The sequence below is a fragment of the Scylla paramamosain genome, chromosome 38 (assembly GCF_035594125.1).
Source record: "Scylla paramamosain isolate STU-SP2022 chromosome 38, ASM3559412v1, whole genome shotgun sequence".
In the NCBI taxonomy this organism is placed as follows: Eukaryota; Metazoa; Arthropoda; class Malacostraca; order Decapoda; family Portunidae; genus Scylla; species Scylla paramamosain.
Genome location: NC_087188.1, coordinates 14,031,235 through 14,043,734, shown reverse-complemented (window position 1 = coordinate 14,043,734; position 12,500 = coordinate 14,031,235).

The following is a 12,500-nucleotide window of genomic DNA, read 5'->3' as shown; positions in this document are numbered from 1 at the left end:
TCTCTCTTTCTGTAAGCAAGAGATATTTAAACACCTTATCTTTCCTCTGTGTGTGTGTGTGTGTGTGTGTGTGTGTGTGTGTGTGTGTGTGTGTGTGTGTGTGTGTGTGTGTGTGTGTGTTTCCTCCTCTTCTCACTTCACTTGTCATCTCTTTCCATATTTGACAACTGAATAATGTACCTCTCTCTCTCTCTCTCTCTCTCTCTCTCTCTCTCTCTCTCTCTCTCTCTCTCTCTCTCTCTCTCTCTCTCTCTCTCTCTCTCCCTCTCCCTCTCTCCCTCTCCATCTCCCTCTCTCTCAGAAAATACGAACTACAGTTGCTTTAAGACTCTCAGTTTGTCATGGAGACGACTCACTCTCGGCGCCACCCAGTCTGTCTCTCTCGCTGCTAGAAACCTATATAGGATTTTTATGTTTGCAGGCTCTGGGGAGGGCTGGGGAAGGCTGGAGGGGGTAGGGGGGTTAAGAGAAGGGTGATGGAGTAGAGGGAGTGGATGATAACGCAGGGAATGTAGAGGAAATGAGGAATAAAAGAGAATTAAAGAGAAAGGCTGAAGGATTGAGGGGAAGGAAGAAGTAAAGGATTGATTTAGTAGAATCGTAAGGAAATGACGGAGAGGAGGAGGAGGAGGAGGAGGAGGAAGAGGAGGAGGAGGAGGAAGAGGACCTATTCGAATACAAAACTTCGCAGTACAGGGTTATGGAAGAAGAGGAGAAGAAAGAGGAAGAGGAGGGGAAGGGGAAAAAAGGAAGGAGAAAAAGATGAAGGGCGTGGTGAGGAAGAGAAGGAGAAATGGATAAAGGATTTTGGAGAGGAAAAGAGAGTAAGTGGAGGGAATGGGAGGGATTAGTCACGTAGAGAGAGAGAGAGAGAGAGAGAGAGAGAGAGAGAGAGAGAGAGAGAGAGAGAGAGAGAGAGAGAGAAAATGTTTTGGAAAATAGTTTTTGTTTTGATGCAATGAAAATTTTTATTGCCTTTATTACTTTATTTGATTTTTCCCTTTGTGATTTTTTCCTCCATTTTTCTCTTCCCTTTTTCCTTCCTTAACTCAATTCTCTTCCCAATCATCTCTTCTTTCATTCTCCTCTTCCTTCTCTTTTTCCTGTACCTTTTATTCGCTTGATTTTCCTTCTATTCTTCTATTCCTTCTATTCTTCTATTCTTCTATCTTTCATCTCTCCATGCACTCTATTTTATTCACCTTTTTTTCTCTTTCTCAATTTCATTCATCATTCATCTCTTTTCCTTCCCTCCTCTTTTGTACATCTCAAATATTCCTCTTCTTTGTGTCCCTAGCTACTCTCCTCTCTATCTCCCTCTCTCCCTCTCTCTCTGACTCTCCCTCTCTCACTCTTCTTCCTATTTTTTTCTTTTGGGGCAGATCCGAGTGATTCTCTTAATGATTCTTTCAGTTCTGTATGTAAACTCTGTCATGTTGAAACTTGAGGTGAAAGTCCATTTAAAAACACTTGATGCAGAAGGGGGACGAGTCTACACATTAGAGTTTTTCTTATTTAGTTATTTCTTGTTTTTTTTTTCTTTTTTTGATGGGGATTCGTGTTAGGTAAGAAAGAGACAGACAGCCAGACAGACAGATAGGCAGACAGACAGACAGACAGGCAGACAGATAGACAGGCAGACAGACAGACAACTATTTAATCTTTCAAAGCTGTCTATTCAATTTTCTGTTATGTTTTTTTTATTACTGATATTTTTCTTCTTTTCTCTCTCTCCTTTTCGTCTCTACTTCTCCTCTTTCTCCTTCTTCTCCTCCTTCTTCTTCTCTTCCTTTTGTCTAATGGTCATTACTTTTTCTGCTCTCATCTGCTTCTCCTTCTCCTCTCTCCTCCTTCTTCTTCTCCTTCTTCTCTCCTCTTCTCAGTTTCGTTTCTTCTATTTTTCTTAGTAATAATAACTTCTGCATTACTTAAGGAGACAAACAGAAGACGCTCGTGTGTGTGTGTGTGTGTGTGTGTGTGTGTGTGTGTGTGTGTCGTGTGTGTGTGTTGATTTTACCTGAAACTTTAATTGTCTTCATTACACCTGCCTCCTTCATTCTACCGGTACCCTTCACCCTGCCTCTCTCTCTCTCTCTCTCTCTCTCTCTCTCTCTCTCTCTCTCTCTCTCTCTCTCTCTCTCTCTCCTCTCTCTCTCTCCTCTCTCTCTCTCTCTCTGATCTACTCGTATTTCTATCTTCTCGTCTTTCTCCTTCTCTCGAGTCGTCAATTTCTTTTCATTTCTCTCGTCTCAGGTTCATTTCGTCTTCTCAGTTACTGTATTTGTTCTTGTTCTGGTTAGTGTATGTGTGTGTGTGTGTGTGTGTGTGTGTGTGTGCGTGTGTGTGTGTGTGTGGCTGGCTGTGTGTGTGTGTGTGTGTGTGTGGCTGGCTGTCTGGCTGTCTGGTTGGCTGTCTGGCTGTCTGTCTGGCTGTCTGGCTGGCTGGCTGGCTCTCTCTCTCTCTCTCTCTCTCTCTCTCTCTCTCTCTCTCTCTCTCTCTCTCTCTCTCTCTCTCTCTCTCTCTCTCTCTCTCTCTCTCTCTCTCTCTCTCTCTCACTCACCGTCACCTCCTTACGTTCCCTTTCACAACCCTGTCATGTTCTCCTCTCTCTCCTCTTTTATATCACTATCTTATCTTGCCTTCCCTCTCCCTCTCTCCCGTCTCTCCCTCTCCTTACTTGTCTCCACCCTTCCCTCCTTCCTCCAGGCAGTTTTGTGAGAGGTGAGAGCGATGATAAGTCTCCCGTGACGGTGAACGGAAGGGTAACTAAATGGAAGAGTAAACAAGAGAATTTTTGCAACTTCTTTCTCTCTCTGTCTGTAATCTATACTCTTAAACGTTTGGTTCTCTCGTAAGGATGGTTTTCAAAGGCCACAGAGATGATTAACTGTGTTCTCAAGAGTGTTTCTCCTTCTCATAATGTGGAATTCTTGTTAAACTGTCACTAGGAGAACAAGAACAAGGAGAACAAGGAGAAGAAGGAGGGTTTTGAAATAAGAGTGTTTCTCCTTCTCAAAACGCGGAATCCTTGTTAAACTGTCACTAGGAGAACAAGAACAAGGAGAACAAGGAGAAGAAGGAGGGTTTTGAAATAAGAGATAAGTGTTTCTCCTTCTCAAAACGCGGAATCCTTGTTGAACTGTCACTAGAAGAACAAGAACAATAACAAAGAGAGTTTACTGTACAAGACCTGCATTCTTGAACATTTCTCTGCTTTTTGTCGACTTTTGCAACAGGTTCTAGTGGAAGTTAGTTAGGATTTCAAGGCTGTGTGATTCCAGTGATAGTTTGTGGTAGTTTGATAAGGTTTCTGTATTGTTAGTAAGGAAAGTCACTCAAAGGAACGTGGGCTGTCGTCTCTATGGAATTTGAAAATAGTATTGGTGAATTAATTAAGTGTTTTTACAAAATGGATAAAAAAAAAAGGAGATGAAATTTAAAGTACATTTTTTTCCTTCATCTTTTTTCATCTTCACTATGCACTTCCTCCTCCTCCTCCTCCTCCTCCTCCTCCTCCTCCTCCTCCTCCTCCTCCTCCTCCTCCTCCTCCTCCTCCTCCTCCTCCTTCTCCTCTTTTTCTTCCTCATCCTTCTCTTCCTCTTCCTCATCCTCCTCTTCCTCCTCCTCATCCTCCTGCTCGTCTTCCTCCTCGGTAAATGTTTAAAGTAGGGACACACACACACACACACACACACACACACACACACACACACACACACACACACACACACACACACACACACACACACACACACACACACACACACACACACCTGCCGTTTGCTAGGTCGTCACTCCGCCTCGTTCTTGCAGGTATAGAAAAAAAAAAAAGATAAAAAGAAAAAAAAGGTTAGAGTTGAGGTGGACACGTGAATTTTTCTTTTTTTTTTAGTATTTATTTTTTTTTCATTATTGGGTGTTTCTTTTCTTTTTCTTTTTTTTTCTTTTTCTTTTTGTTATTTGTTTGGTTTGTTTGTTTGTTTGTTTGTTTGTTTGTTTGTTTTTGTGTTTGTGTGTTATTACGTGCTCTTGTTTCTTTGTTGTTGTTGTTGTTGTTGTTGTTGTTGTTGTTGTTATTATTATTATTATTATTATTATTATTATTATTATTATTATTATTATTCTTTACTGTTATTTGTGGTAGAAGCGATGTTATTATTCTTCGTCTTCCAAATAGTCCTCCTCCTCCTCCTCCTCCTCCTCCTCCTCCTCCTCCTCCTCCTCCTCCTCCTCCTCTTCTTCCTCCTCCTTCTCCTCCTCCTCCTCCTCATGTCCTCAACTTTATCCTCTAAGTTTACACTCCTTATTATGTTAAGACTCCTCCTCCTCCTCCTCCTCCTCCTCCTACTCCTCCTCCTCCTCCCCCTCGCTCTTTTCCCTTGTCACTTTGTCATCTTCGTGCTCATTATTGTCATCTTTTTTGTCATAATTTTCCTCTTCTCCTTCTTTTCTTCCTCTTCTTCCTCCTCCTCCTCCTTCTCCTCCTCCTCCCTCCTCCAGCTATTTTTCTTTGTCATTCTCCTTCTTCTCTTCCTCCTTCTGCTTATCATCGTTTTCCTTACAGCTTTTGTTTTCTTCTTCCTCCTTCTCTTCTTCTATCTCCCCTACAGTTTACGTAATAGCTTACACACACACACACACACACACACACACACACACACACACACACACACACACACACACACACACACCGAAAGAAAAGATGAGGAGAAGAGAAACGGAGAAGAGGATTGGCGAAAGAGGAAAAACTAGGGAAGAAAGAAGACTGAAGATAGAAAAGAAGAAAAGAGAGACATGGGAGAGATAGAGAGGGAAAGAGGTAAAAGGAAAGATAATGAAGGAAAGGAAAGAGATATTGATGGAAAAGGAAGAAAGAGAAGAAGGAGAAGAAGAAGAAAAGTTTGCGTTCATGGAATTGGTTGAACGAAAGGGAAAGGAAGAGGGGAGAGAAGGATGGAAAGGGAAAGTGAAAGAGGAAAGGAGGTTCTTTATAAATAGATGGAAAGGAGGAGAGACAAGGAAGAGAGGAGAAACCGTTAACGAAGAGAAATAAGAGAGAGGGCGATAATAAAAGAGAAAAAAAGAAAAGAGAATGAAAAGAGAAAGAAGTAAAGACAGATAATAATGAAAATGAAATGAAAGGAGGAAAAGGAAGAAGGAAAGAGGTAATGAAAGTGGAATAAGAGAAGGGAAATAAAGAGAGTTGAAAAAAGACACAGGAAATAAAGAGAGGGAAGGAAAAGAAAATGAAACGAGAGAAAAGGAATAAAGAAGAGAAGAATATTCATGAGACAGAAGAGGAAATATAGAAAAGCTGAAGGAAAAAAAAGGAAATACTGAACAGGAAAGATAAAATTAAAGAAACAGGAGAGAAAAAAAGAACAGAAAAGGAAGAAGAAAATTAAGTAAGAGCAAAGGAAGGAAAGAGAAGAGAAAGGAAGAAGCGAAGTACCATAAAACGAAAGAAGAGGAAAGAAAACAAAAAAAAAAAAAAACAAAGAGAAGAAGGAAGAGAGCAGAAAAAGAGAAGAGAAGCAAATAAAATAAAAGAATCAAGGGAGAAAGAGAAGAAGAAAGGGAGCAGAAGAAGAGAAGAGAAGGGAAAAAAGAAGAGGAATATCATAAAACGAGAGAGAAGAAAAGAAATAAAAAAAAAAAACAAGAGAGAAAGAGAAGAAGGAAAAGCGCAGAAGAGAAGAGAAGAGGGAAAGAAAGAAGAAAAATACCAAAAAAAAACGAAAATGGAAAAAAAAAAAAAAAAAAACAAGAGAGAGAAAGAGGAGAAGGAAGTGAGGAGAAGAAGAGAGAGGAAGAGAGACCGGGGCGCCCTTCAGATAGATCGATTCCTCACCGTCTGCGCCTTGCAAGTCATTATTGTGGCCTCGATGCAAGATGAAAAATTAGCAGAGACAAATAGATAAGAGAAACACAGAGATCTAGAGATACAGAGCTGATAACAACACTGACTCTCTCTTTCTCTCTCTCTTTATCTCTCCTCTCTCTCTCTCCCTCTCCCTCTCTCTCTCGCCAGGTAAAGGTAAATAAGACATAATGATTTGCATATTTCAACACGTAATCATTATGAGAGGAAATATTCTTAATTAGGTTTTCTTTTATTATCTTTAGTTTTTCTTTGCTACACACACACACACACACACACACACACACACACACACACACACACACACACACACACACACACACACTCACACACACACACACACACACACACACACACACACACACAGCTGTCACATTCTCTCTGCTCTCTCTATCTCTTTCCCTCTTCCTTCTCATTTCCTCTCTTTCACATCTTCATATTTTTCGTCTTTCTTCTTTTTTCGTTTTATTTTTCTTCTCTGTTCGCTTACTTCCATGTTTATTCTTTAGGTTTTGTTTCCTTTGTTATCTCCTCTTGTTTATTCATTTTTATCATGTATCTTTCACACCTACGTTGCTTCTTTTGTTCATTTCTTTTTCTCACCCTTCCTTCTTTCCTTCCTTCCTTCCTTACTTGCTCTCATCATCTTCACAAACATATAATTACAGATTCATTTAAAAAACCTAAGATTTTTTTTTAATTCACGAAGATTAAGATGAAGAGACAGTTTTTTTCTCTACCCCTCTCCCTTCTCTCTCTCTTCCTTCCTTTCCTCTCACCCTTTCGTCTCCTCTCCTTTCTCCCCTCTTTTCTCACTTGCCTCCCTCTCTTTCTTCTCTATGTTTTTCTTATTTCCTTTCACCTACTCCTCCTTTATCGTCTCTCGCCACCTTCCTTTCTTTTCTTCCTGTTTTCGTCTGTGTCTCCCTTCTCTTCATCTCTCTCTTCCTCCAGTTTTCACCCTCATTATCTTTTTTCACTATCATATTTCTCTTCCCTCTCCCCATCTTCACTCCCATTACAATATTCCTCCCCTCACACACTTTTCCTCTTCTGTCTCCCCATTTTCTGTTTCCCATCTCTCCATTGCCTCTCACTCACTACAATATTCCTCCCCTCTCATCAAGTCTCCCTCCCATAACTCCTCCCTGCCCTCCCACCCCCTCCCCATCCACTTGTCTCTTCCCATGTGGCTTGAAAAATAGAAAAAAATCCACAAAAACTATATTTTTTCCGTAATCTGAGACGACTGACCTTCAGGAGAGAGAGAAAAAGAGAGAGAGAGAGAGAGAGAGAGAGGGAGAGAGAGAGAGAGAGAGAGAGAGAGGGGGGGGTACATATTTTCCAAAGCCGTAAAACACAAACATCAACCTTGGTACATATTTTCCAAGCCAGAGAGAGAGAGAGAGAGAGAGAGAGAGAGAGAGAGAGAGAGAGGAGAGAGAGAGAGAGAGAGAGAGAGAGAGAGAGAGAGAGAGAGAGAGAGAGTGATAATACACGAATCACTAAAAGTCATTTCTTCCTTCTCTTCCTTTTCTTCCTTCTTCCTTCCCTCTTCCTTTTCTTCCCTCCTAATTTTTCTATTTCCTTCTTTATTCTACTTTTATATTGCTACTCTATCTCCTTCTCCTATCTTTACTTCTTTCTTCCTCTTCCTTCCTGATACTGCTACTCTTCCTCCTTTCTCCTAATTTTACTTCTTCCCTCTTCTCTCCTCTTCCTTTTTCTATACTTCTACTCTTCCTATTTCTTATTTTCGTCCTCTTCCTTTTTCATTATCATTTCTACATTTTACTTTCCTTGTCCTCTCCTTCACCTTTGCTCTCTCCCATCTTTCTGTTCTTCTCCCTCTTTTCCTTTCTGTGTTTTCCTTCTTTCCTTTTTCTCTTTCTTTATCCTTTTCTTTTAGTTAATCTTTCTACTTCTCCTTGTTCCCTTCTGTCCTTCTTTTTTTAGTATTGGTCTTTGCTCTAGTTTTTCTCCTCCTCCTCCTCCTCCTCCTCCTCCTCCTCCTCCTCCTCCTCCTCCTCCTCCACCTCCTCCTCCTTTTGTAGGGTAATAGAGAAGGCTAGATCTTAAGTTAGGGACATAAAAAGATCATAAAGACAATTTTTCATTACCAAACCTAACTCAGAATATAGGGAAGGCTGCCGCTGGTGGTGGTGGTGGTGGTGGTGGTGATGGTGGTGAAATATACAACATAACACACAGGTGAAAACTTTGGTGATTAACGAAATGAATTCCCTTCTCCTCTTCCTCCTCTTCGTCTTCCTCTTCCTCTTCCTCCTCCTCCTCCTCGAGACATGAAAAGTCACTAAAGGCATGACGTGTCTCGACGAAGAAGACGAGGAGGAGGAAGAGGAGGAGGAGGAGGAGGAGGAGGAGGAGGAGGAGGAGGAGGAGGAGGAGGAGGAGGCCGCGCGTATAGATCATAAAAAAACTGCCCCTCCTCTTAGCTGGCCTAATTTATCACCCCTGACCCATCACCCCATCACCTGACGCGGCCATCTTGGTGTCGTGACGGCCCTTCACAGCGCCACGCCATTTGGGAGTGTTAGGGCGCCCTTTTCTTTGTCTGTCTGTCTGTCTGTGTGTGTGTGTGTGTGTGTGTGTGTGTGTGTGTGTGTGTGTTTGTGTTTCTTTTTTTTTTTTTTGCTTCTATTTTGTTTTCTTTTCTGTTTTTTTTCTTTTTTTTATCCTGTAATTAATGATTTTAGCTATTCTCTTCACTTTTTTGTTTGTTTTGTTTGTTTGTTTTATTTGTTTGTTTCCTTTTCCTGTCCTCGTCATTTTGTTTATTTTTTTTCTTGTACTTCATTTACTTCTTTTTTTTTTATCTCACTCCCACAATTTTTTTCCTTTCTTTACACTTTTATGTTGCGGCAAAAACTTTCTCGCTCTTACTTTCCTTTTTCTTTTTTTTTTCATTTATTTTCCTGCAGCCATTTATGTTTCCGATTTCTTTACAAACGCTTTCTTTTTTTTCTGTAACTATTTATATTTTCATTTCCTTTCAATTTCTTTCCCTATTCCTTTTAACCTTTCTTTCTCCCTTCCCTTTTCTATACCATTCTTTTTTTTTGTAACCCCTTTCTATATTTTCCTCTTCCCTTTACCCCTTTCACTTCTTACCTTCCCCCAAATGTCACGTCACGAGGACACAAACCTGTATTCTTAATTATAATGGAACTGTAAAGGAGTTATTGCGATGATTACTTAGATTCATGACCCTCCCGTGGATAAGAATAATGGTAGTAGTGGTGGTAGCAGTGGCAGTTGTGGTGGTGATGGTGGTGGTGGTGGTGGTGATAGTGGTGGTAGTTGTAGTAGTAGTAGAAGTTATTTTTATTTTTGTTGTTCTTATTCTTTGTCGCTTGTCTTTATTTGTGTATATATATATTGTATTTTTTTTTTCAGCTTGTCTATCTCTCCGTCCGCAAAGCAAAAATAAATAATTAGATAAATAAATGCTAAAAAATTCCAGTCTTTTTTTCTGTGTACGTAAAAGAGTGGCACTAAAACTGAAGTCATTATTTTATGCACAAATTTCAAATAGAGTTCTGGATTCGGGATTCCCTTTAGCTTCTTTGACCCCCTCAGTGTGCACAAGTCTTAGGAACCTGCATACCACATTTTACTAAGTCTGTGGATGCATTAACCCAGTTTTCAGTAATTCTACGTATGAAATTAGCCTTATTTCACTAAGTCTGTGCTTGAATTTTTACTACATCTCAATAAGGAAGGTTAAAGTTTGGCACATTTCAGGGAGTTCATAGATAAGATTGACCACTTTGCAGTAACATAGGGAGCATTTGACAGGTTTCAGTAAGTTTAATGATAAAATTCAGCATAATTCCGTAAATTTAGAGATATATAAGATTTCCGACATGATATTTTTTATCTATTTATGTATTCTTTTCTTTTTTTCTTTTCTTTTATTTATATATTTATTATATTTATTTTTTTTTTTTTTGGGGGAGGGGTCACATTTCAGTAAATCCTCTGTTAAAATATTGCCACATTTCAATAAGTCTATGAATGCAACTTGCCACATTTCACATTCGCCGCCTTTTCATTAAAGTCTAAGGTTACGATTTACCGCATTTCATTAAGTCCCAGGATAACACTTGCCAAATTCCAGCGCATCTTTTGCCGCACTTCACTGAGCCTAGAAAATCTGCGTCTCGTATTTCCACCAACTCTGCAGCTTGTATTTCTCACGTTTCGCAACACTGTAGGGCGCTGCTGGAGGAATCGACAAAGTGCTTTCTAGTATATTGTTATTTTCACCGTGCTACGCTTATACACACCTACACCTCACTTCGCTCTCAGCTCTTAATGGAATGAAAAGTGCATAGTGTGTTGGGTATGACACACACACACAAACACACACACACACACACACACACACACACACACACACACACACACACACACATTATATGTAGGTCCTTCTATCATCCTTCTTCTTAGTGTACACGCCCACTGCCTCTCCTAATGGACGTGTGTGTGTGTGTGTGTGTGTGTGTGTGTGGTGTGTGTGTGTGTCGGTGGGTGTTGGTGTTATTGCCATCTGTCTGTTGTGTCCTCGCGCTATTCTCGTGACACACACACACACACACACACACACACACACACACACACACACACACACACACACACACACACATTCCCTTCGGGAGTTGCATGATGGTCACTCTCGGGGGAAAAAAGCCCCGCAGGTCATGTTGTTTGGAAATATTAATGTAAGGATGATAAGGAAAGGGAAGAAGAGAGAGAGGGGAAGAGAGGACGAGAGGAAGAGAGAGGAGAGAAAGAATAGGACAGAATATATGGGAGATGAGAGGGACAAGGAGAGAAAGAGTGGAAGAGATGAGGTGAGAGAAAGAATAGGAACAGCAGGATTTGTTGGAGATGAGAGGGATGTGAGTGATTAACAGAAAAGAGGGGGAGAGAAGGACGGGGAGGTTTGACAAATAGAAAGGGATTAAAAAAACTACTTGAGTCGAGAGTTTAAAAGGGATAAACAATGACTTGGGGAATTGATGTGGCTTGGCAAACAGAAGGAGATTAGGGTTAGAATTTAATGGGTGAAATAGATAATTAGGAAGGAATAAAGGTTTAGGAAATAGAAAGTGGACGGCATGGTGTTAAAGTGGAGAGAGAATTAGTGTTAACTTAAAAGGGAGAGACAAAGAGAGTTGGGGCAAAAAAGTTGGAGGTTGTTGGGAGATGGAGGTTCGAAGTGACGCAGCACACCACATACGTTCACTCCCTCCTCTCTTAACATACCGCTTACTCATCCTCTTTCCTTTTGCCTTCTCGCGCCTCCCCTTCCCTCCACTGCAGTATCCTATATCCTCCAGCAGTGTATGCAAGTAAAACAGGGACATATGGATTTGTTGCTGTTTATTGTCCTTTGAAATCCTTTGTAATTATTGTTTTTCTTACTTTGCATCTCTTTTATCCTCTCTTGCTTCTTATCTCCTTGCCGTTTATCTCGTACTTCTCTCTCCTCCTCCTCTTTCTTGTCCTTTGCTCTCATTTGCTTCTCCATTTCCTTCTTACTCTATATATTCAGCATCTCTTTCCTTCATTCTACTTCTCTTGTTTCCTTATCACTTCCTTCCAACCTTCCTTCCTTCCCCAGCTATCTACTCCTTTCCTTGTTCCTTCTCCCACTGTTCCTTCCCTACTTGTCTCCTTCCTTCCTCCTTCCCAGCTATCTACTCCCAGTCCGCCCCTTGTGCCTCCCGCTCTGTTTCTTCCTTGTCTCCCCGGCGGTCTTGGCTGGGGAGAGGCGTGGTGGTGAGGTGGTGAGGTGGTGTGGCCTGCTATCAATAACACGGCGGGGATGAGAGGCGGTGAGAGGCGGTGAAGTGTCGTTGTGATGATGAAACTTATTGAGCTGCAGCCACTTCCCGCTTCTTAGGGCGGCTCTCCACCTCCTCCAGGACCCTTGCCGCCTCCCAGATGCCAGTCCAGGGCGCGGCTTCCCCCCTCCACGGCCAATGCGACGCTCCGACCTCCGTTTGTGTGTGTGTGTGTGTGTGTGTGTGTGTGTGTGTGTGTGTGTGTGTGTGTGTGTGTCTGCACCGCACCTCCACTGCTTTTCAAAGGTTCTAGTTGAAGTGACGTGGGTTCTCAAGGACGATTTTATGGTTTTAGCGGCAGATTAACGAGATTCCTTTATTATTAACAGGAGAAACGCTCTTGGGACCTGGCTAATCATCTCTGTGACCTTTGAAAATGGTCATGATGAAGTGATACGGGTTACCAAGGATGTTTTTCCGGTTCTAGTGAGATTAACAAGATTTCTACATTACTAACGGGAGAAGCAGTCTTAGGAACCTGGCTAATCATCCCTGTGGCCTTGAAAAACAGTCATGGTGAGAGAGCTGAGCGTTTCAGAATACGGCCCTCAGTGTGACCTGCCGCTGCGCCGCCACACGATAAAGCTGAACTGCACTTGTGTTACTCCGTCGTCAAGAGAGAGGGAGTGTGGCAGCCTGCATCCTTTGTGCCCCGCCCCGCCCCGCCCGCCCCGCCCCTCAGCATCACGCCCCGTCTCGTCCCGCCCTAAGCATCCCTGCCTATCCTGACTCACCCTACTGCCAGA